This window comes from Thamnophis elegans, chromosome 2, assembly GCF_009769535.1.
Source record: "Thamnophis elegans isolate rThaEle1 chromosome 2, rThaEle1.pri, whole genome shotgun sequence".
Lineage (NCBI taxonomy): Eukaryota > Metazoa > Chordata > Lepidosauria > Squamata > Colubridae > Thamnophis > Thamnophis elegans.
In genome coordinates, this window is record NC_045542.1 from 92,983,969 (window position 1) to 92,992,352 (window position 8,384).

Here is an 8,384-nt window from a genome sequence, read left to right on the forward strand (position 1 = left end):
CAACTGTAATGAGAGGGGGAGTGCGTTGATTCTTTAAGATGAGGTGTCACCTCAAATTAGATTACTAAAGCAGCTTGGATTCAGACAATTAATTAAAGATTAGCATTTTTAAGTCACTGCTTTGAGTTAAAGCAAGGCTACTTAGAGGAATACATTAATATCTCCCTTAAAACAGACACAAGCACAAGCTGTGATACTCAGAACCTAAATGCTGGCAAGATTGTCATTTCTTAGATCTGCTTCTCCTCGCTTTATAATAAGGATATATGAACGAATAGATTTCCCATCAATTTCAGGTGTGCATAAAGTCCATCTTAAGTCCCTTTTTGTCAAAACATCATGCCATTCTAAGAATTTATGCAGAAATCCCAATTTTATTGTAGTACCTGGATTTTCTAATTATACTAGTAAAATGTGGTTTAGCTCAGAATGAACTCTGAATACAAAGCAAACTCATAACTGGACAAGTTTTTACTGAGGTGTGACACGTGATTTAAAATTATTCTGACTAGCTTCAAAAATGTATAAACACTAGACCACATGTATCATTCTGGTACTTTGGCACATTGTACATGGTGATTCCATTATCAGTTAGAAAACAGAAAGAATCAAAATCTTTTGGCTACAACTTGCATAAAATACCTCAGTGTGGAGGAAAATATATGAGGCAGGGAAATATTGGGTTCAAAGATCAACAGATCTGTCCTAAACTCAGAGTGACCACAAAATACCATCTTATCGCCTTAGGAGCTTTTGAGACAGCTAGCAAATGCCTGATAACTGTTAGAGAAGGTAGATTGTAGATTGTAGAAGTTTATTTATATGCTGCCCTTTTCCCTGGGGGGACTCAGGGCGGCTCACAGCCCAAAGGGGAGGGGGAGACAAACTTTTAACATATAAGACAATACATAATTAAAAAAACACAACATTCATACCATTCGGGCGGGTTACAGTCTTAGCCCCAGGCCTGACGGGATAGCCAGATTCTGAGGGCTGTGCGGAAGGTCTGGAGAGTGGTGAGGGTACGAATCTCCACGGGGAGATCGTTCCATAGGGTCGGAGCTGCCACCGAGAAGGCTCTCCTCCGCGTAGTTGCCAGTCGGCATTGACTGGCAGATGGAACTCGGAGGAGGCCTAATCGATGAGATCTAATAGGTCGCATGGAGGTAATTGGCAGTAGGCGGTCTCTCAAGTACCCAGATCCACTACCATGTAGGGCTTTATGGGTGACAAGTAGCACCTTGAAGCGCACCCGGAGATCGACAGGTAGCCAGTGCAGCTCGCGGAGGATAGGTGTTATGTGGGTGAAACGAGGTGCACCCACAATCGCTTGCGCGGCCGCAGTCTGGACTACCTGAAGTCGCCGAATGCTCTTCAAGGGCAGCCCCATGTAGAGCACATTGCAGTACTCCAGCCTAGAGGTCACAAGGGCACGAGTGACTGTTGTGAGAGCCTCCCGGTTCAGGTAGGGGCGCAACTGGTGCACCAGGCGAACCTGGGCAAATGCCCCCCTGGTCACAGCTGACAAATGATGTTCGAAAGTCAGCTGTGGGTCCAGGAGGACTCCCAAGTTGCGGACCCTGTCTGAGGGGTATAATGTTTGACCCCCAGCCTGAGAGGTAGAATACTTGCTGAATTGGTGGGAGGGAAACACAACAGCCACTCGGTCTTATCTGGGTTGAGCACGAGTTTTTTAGCCCTCATCCAGTCCCTAACAGCTTCAAGTCCCTGGTTCATCACGTCCACCGCTTCATTGAGTTGGCATGGGGCGGACAGCTACAACTGAGTATAGTCCGCATACTGGTGGTATTTTATCCCGTGCCACCGAATGATCTCGCCCAGTGGTTTCATGTAGATGTTGAAAAGTAGGGGGGACAAGACCAAACCCTGCGGCACCCCATATGTTAGGGGCCTAGGGGTCAATCTCTGCCCTCCAGCTAACACCGACTGCGACCTGTCCGAGAGGTAAGAGGAGAACCACTGCAAAACAGTGCCTCCCACCCCCACCTTCCACAGTCGTCGCAGAAGGATACCATGGTCGATGGTATCGAAAGCCGCTGAGAGGTCAAGGAGAACCAGGATGGAGGCAAAGCCTCCATACCTGGCTCTCCAGAGGTCATTGGTCAATGCGACCAAAGCGGTTTCTGTGCTGTAGCCAGGCCTGAAGCCGGACTGGAATGGGTCAAGATAGCTAGCTTCCTCCAAGGACCGCTGGAGCTGAAAGGCCACCACCTTCTCAACAACCTTCCCCACAAAGGGGAGGTTGGAGACTGGACGATAATTGTTAAGAACGGCTGGATCCAAGGATGGTTTCTTCAGGAGGGGTCTCACCACCGCCGCTTTAAGTGCGGGGGGAAAGACCCCCTCCCAAAGGGAGGCGGTAACAACCACCTGGATCCAGCCTCGTGTCACCTCCCTGCTGTTAGCAACCAGCCAGGAGGGGCACGGGTCCAGTACACATGTGGAGGCACTCACAGCTCTCATGGCCTTGTCCACATCCCCAGGGGCAACATCCTGAAACTCAACCCAGGGGTGGTCTACCAGATTATCCCCCTGTGCCTCGGCTGGATCTGCAGAATCGGAGTCCAACTCCGACCGAAACCGAGCAACTTTGTCCGCTAAAAACTGGACGTAGTCCTCAGCCCTACCCTGGAGGGGATCCCCCGTGTCCCTCCTGTTTAGGAGGGAGCGGGTTATCCTAAACAGGGCAGCTGGGCACGACTCAGCGGAGGCGATCAAGGTGGCAATATAAGCTCTTTTCGCCGTCTTAATTGCCCTGATGTAGTCCTTGATGCACGATGTTAGAAGTGCTCGGCTTGATTCGGATTTGTTGGACCTCCATAGGTGCTCTAGGCGTCTCTTCCGGCGCTTCCTCTCCCGGAGTTCCTCGGTAAACCAAGGAGGCCTCCTGGATCCACTGCCTCGGAGCAGCCGTAGTGGCGCAATCTGGTCAAGAGACTCCAACGCTGCCGAGTTCCCGGCAGCAACCAGAGTCTCCACCGGACTGTGGGTGAGAGTATCAGGAATAACCCCAAGCTCCGTCTGGAACCTCAAGGGGTCCATAAGTCATCTGGGGCGGAACCACCTGGTCGGTTCCTCCTCCCTACAGTGGAGGTTTGGTCTCCGAAAGTCAAGCCTCAGTAGGCAGTGGTCTGACCACAACAGGGGTATGATCTCATTACCCCTCAGACCAAGATCACAAGTCCACTGCTCTGAGAGAAATATGAGGTCGAGCGTGTGACCTGCTGAGTGGGTCACACAAGGCAGGACAAAGATCTAACTGGGGAGACAGAATGGGCAGACCACAGCTACATCTAAGTCAAACTGTTAGTGCAAGACAATAACAGGAGGAGGAGGAGGAGGAGGAGGAGGAGGAGGAAGTAGTAGTAGTAGTAGTAGTAGTAGTAGTAGTAGTAGTTATGAACATTATAGAAGTTATCTGAACCTTGACAAGTTGTGGTACATTTACATTGAATATTCTGTTCTGGTTTGGAAGATGCCAGCTGTAGGTGGGACAGTATTAAAAAAAGAGCTACTTTCCCACCTACACCTAGATGAAAAAGCCTGCCCAATCTCTTGTTTAAGTCTTGAAGCAAAATTCTTCAGGCAGCCTTTGGAGTCTCATGCTGAGTCATGTTAAAATGGGTAGCTTCCACTTTTAATCCTTTTAGTTAGAGAATTAAAAAGATACTGCACCCATTTTCTTTCAAAATGATACTCTAAGAGATGCATATAAACCAGGTTAACTTACTCCTGGGCCAAGTGTTGGATTCTTTCCAGAATACTAAATACAGTCCTATTATTTATTAATTTTGTATGCATGAGCATATTTAATATGGTTTTCTCTTAAGGATTTAGAAATGAGTGAACTGCAATAACAATGAATTGGTTAACATCTTAATAAAATGTGATAACTTATCCAATAACAAATTATTTCTAAATTAAGCCTACATTTGATTAAATTAAGTCAACCACCCCTATTAGAGAGTGCATTCCAAAGTGTCCAATTCAAACTGGTTTTTAATTTTAAAAATGTTCTGTGTTTTTTCTTTATAGAATGGGTTTAAGTCATCACTATATGGGCCTGAGTAGGAAGACTAGGAATGATACCTTCACTCGACCTTTGGTTTATCTTTGCTGTCTTGGCTGCACCATTTGTGACTTTAAATCTGTATCACAGATATCACATTTAGCAAGAATGGACTTCAAAGGGGACAGTTTCAGCAGGCTGACTTGGTAAATACACTGAGGCATTCTTATGCCGAAGGATGTTTGGCGATCCCTTATGATGAACTAATCTGAGGAGATTGCAAATGGAGTGGCTTTTGGCAGGCAGCCTCATATTGTACTTCTGAATGCTGCCTAGGGATATAGCAAAGTGCAGGCAAAAGCCCCTTGGCTTAGCTAGATTATCGGCTGTGGGATGGTAAGCACAGATGAACTATTGCACGGAGCCAGGTTAGTTTTGTCTGTTGTGAAAATGTCTTGATTTGCCTTGAGGCATTTCTACACAGTTCTGCACAGTTATTGGAGGGATACACAGATTCTTATTACAATTCTCAAAATATTTAATAAAATATTGAGCTTATATTGCAAGATTCATGTTTTCATTCCAATGTGTATATGTAGGAAACCTTGGAACAAATGTTGTTTGGAAATGCAGACTTTTTTGGGAGTGAGACTTCAAATAAGTGAAGAAATTAAACAATAACTTTCCTATCTTTAGTGACTCTGGATGTTGTTCACTAATGAGTTACCTTTTTGCTGATTCTCCCCCAGTCATATCTTCTTGAGTTCCATTAATGTTAAAATCCATATTGACAAAATAAAATAAAAAGAAGTAGATGGAACAGGTTTAAACAGGGAGCTTCTATCATACAGGCTCTGAACTGTAAAGACGGAGCAATTATGTGCCCTGTCAAAAATGATAAAATCTGGGAACTGCCAAGAGTCTTTAGGCTATTTTGGAGAAGGAGGATAATAAATCATTAGATAACACAGTCCATCATTGGGAAATGGTTTGAGGAAGGAAATATTTAATTGAGAATATTCCAAAAGAAGGTAATTCTGAAAGCAGTATTTGAATGCTTCCTTTGATCAGTTAGTGTGATCTGGAGGACAGTAGTTTCCTACACAGGTTTGAAATCTCAATCTCTCTCCCCACCCCCCTCTCTAACACACAAACATACAGACAGAGACGGGGGAGTTATAACTGGAATGCACTATCTGACTCTGTTGTTACATCCTCAAACCCCCATAACTTTAATCTTAAACTGTCTACTGTTGACCTCACCCCATTCCTAAGAAGTCAGTAGGGGCATGCGTAAGCGCACCAGCATGCCTAACATCCCTGTCCTACTGTTACCATTTATTTGTACCCATTTCCTGTGTTCTTATTCATGTTTATTCTTATTCCTGTTATCTTGTACATGAGTGACAAACTAAATAAACAAACAGACAAATAAATAATAAACATGAGAAGGAATCAAGGGGTAGGAAAGGAAATGTCATAGCTGACATCACACTACTGAAAATTAAAAATAAGGTAGTCAATGCTATCATTGACCACCATTCATTATGGGCAATAATGACCACTAGAATACCAAGTAGGGTGCCAATAACTAATAGTCACATTTAACATTTCAAAGATCTTATTACTGTATTTGATCTTATGGTATCCTTAACCTTGACCTTGACCTTATTAAACCCTCCAGGCTTGCAAGATTCCTGCTAGCAGATGATAGATTAGACAGATTTATAACCTTAGTAAGACCACACCTGGTATACTACAAGCAATTTTGATTACCACACTACAAACAAAGATGTTGAGGCTTTGTAAAAAGTTCATAGAAGAGCAACTAAGATGATCAAAGGCCTGGAGACTAAAACATATGAAGAATGTCTGCAGGATTTGAGGTTGGCTTATCTAGAAAAAAGAACTAGGGGTGACATGATAGCAGTATTCCAGTATTTGAGGAGCTGTCACAAAGAAGAGGGGGTCAAATTATTTTCCAAAGCATCAGAGGGCAGGATAAGAAATAATGGTTGGAAACTAATCAAGGGGAGAAGCAACCTGGAATTAAAGAGAAATTTTCTAACAGTGAGAACAATTAACCAGTGGAATGGCTTGCCTCCAGGAATTGTGGATACTTCATCACTGGAGGTTTTTAAGAAGAAACTGGACAGTCACTTGTATGAAGGTGTATATGATCTTCTGCTTGAGAAGGGGGCTGGACTAGAAGATCTCCAAGGTCCCTTCCAACTCTGTTCTATTCTATAAATTGACCCAGCAAAGGTCTTATGTTCTTACGCACGAGTGCTCTTATGAAATGCCATGGGAATATAACCAATTCCTAATCATTAATTTATCAAACACTATTGTATATTCTATGATAAAAAAGTTTTCTATTGTTTGATTTTTCCAAAACTTCCAGAACAGGCTACAAGAAAGCCTGCAAGAATTACAACATATAAGTAATCAAGCAACAACAATAAAATATCAGACGTGCTTAATAAACCAATAATTGACCATACCGTATGCTATTCCATTCCCAAGCCATTTATATTATATTTTGCCTTTTTTTTCAAGACATTTAGATATACTTCTAAGCAAAGAATTGGGTTGTAAGCATTCATAATGTTGATTGCTTGTGTGTTTGATATTGTCCATTATCCAGACTAAATACAATGCTAATTCTTCAGAGTAAATAGCTGGAAAGGTCTTCTTTAAGGGTGTGACAAAGGGTCATTTAAGACAATGAGAACCTTGTAGGCTTTAGTCAGCACAAACCTGTTGTTTTTATTCAGCAATTGTTTCTGAGTGATAATAAACATATCATTTTGATTGTATGACACATGCCTGTGACTATTTGATCTATATAAACCTATATTATTGAGAGTTTTTAATGCAATTTCGGGGAAACAACTTTTTCTAAATTATAGTGCCATCAAGGAGGTTGTAGATGGAAATGGATAAGGTGGTTTTTATAAAACTACATGCTCCCCCTCAAAAGAAAATGCGTCTATGGTAGAACTGACTGACAGGTCTCCCAGAATGAAAGAATTGATTTACCTCCCCCTAACAATTCTGAAAAACATTGAATTTTGGTATTGAAAAATGAAGGAATGAAGCAAGGAAAAAGTGTAGTGACTGAAACAGAATCTAACCATCTGTCAATCAACCCATCTACATGGATGTATACACCACCACCAATTCCCAAGTATTTTAGGGCATCGCTCATCATGTTGCATTCTACATTTTGCACCAATTGTACCAAACATAGCGTGTTTTATGGTAAACAGATAATGATGAGACCATGACTCACTGTTGCCAGGGTTTTAATCCCATTAGATCTGGAAGTAGAGGTCTAGTCTGCTAAGGAGCTACATTTAGCAGAACTTAGGAAGAGGGCCTTTTCTGCTGTGGTGTCTTCCCTTGAAATATGATAACTCCCTTGCCAGATGAGACTGCCCCTCTCCTTGATGTTCTTCTGGAAGTTCCTTAAAACCTAGTTTTGTCAACCTGCCTCTCCAAATACTGTATATAAACCGTGACCTGTCAAAACTGCGCTTGACTAAGCCGCACCTGATTAAACCGCATTGCTGACGTCATCAACAGGGCGACAACAGCCAGCGTGGAAAAAGAAGGGCGCTTTAAATAGTGCTTTGAAAGCAAGCCGATTCAACTTAAGGTAAAGGTTAGGTTTAGGGTTAGCTTTAGGGTTAGCTTTAGGGTTAGGTTAAGGGTTAGGGTTAGGTTTAGGGTTAGGTTAAGGGTTAGGATTAGGATTAGGGTTAGGGTTAGGGTTAGGTTAAGGGTTAGCTTTAGGGTTAGGTTAAGGGTTAGGGTTAGGTTTAGGGTTAGGTTAAGGGTTAGGGTTAGGATTAGGATTAGGGTTAGGGTTAGGGTTAGGGTTAGGTTAAGGGTTAGCTTTAGGGTTAGGTTAAGGGTTAGGGTTAGGTTTAGGGTTAGGTTAAGGGTTAGGGTTAGGTTTAGGGTTAGGTTAAGGGTTAGGATTAGGATTAGGATTAGGATTAGGTTTAGGGTTAGGTTAAGGGTTAGGGTTAGGTTTAGGGTTAGGTTTAGGATTAGGTTTAGGATTAGGTTTAGGGGGGGTTAGGTTTAGGTTTAGGGGTTAATTTTAGGTTTAGGATTTACAGCGTGCTTCTGTCTCCGCACTGTTGTCACCCTGTTGATGATGTCAGCTATGCGGTTTAGTCGGACGTGGTTTAGTCGAGCGTGGTTTTGTGGTGGAACCTATATAAACTACCCAGAACAATTGTGTATTAATGAGGTAATCTCCAAAGAAAAATGATAATATTGTCAGGAAAAGTTAACAAAAGGTGGATAAAAAAAGAGGGATTCTGACCAAAGTTAAGCAGTA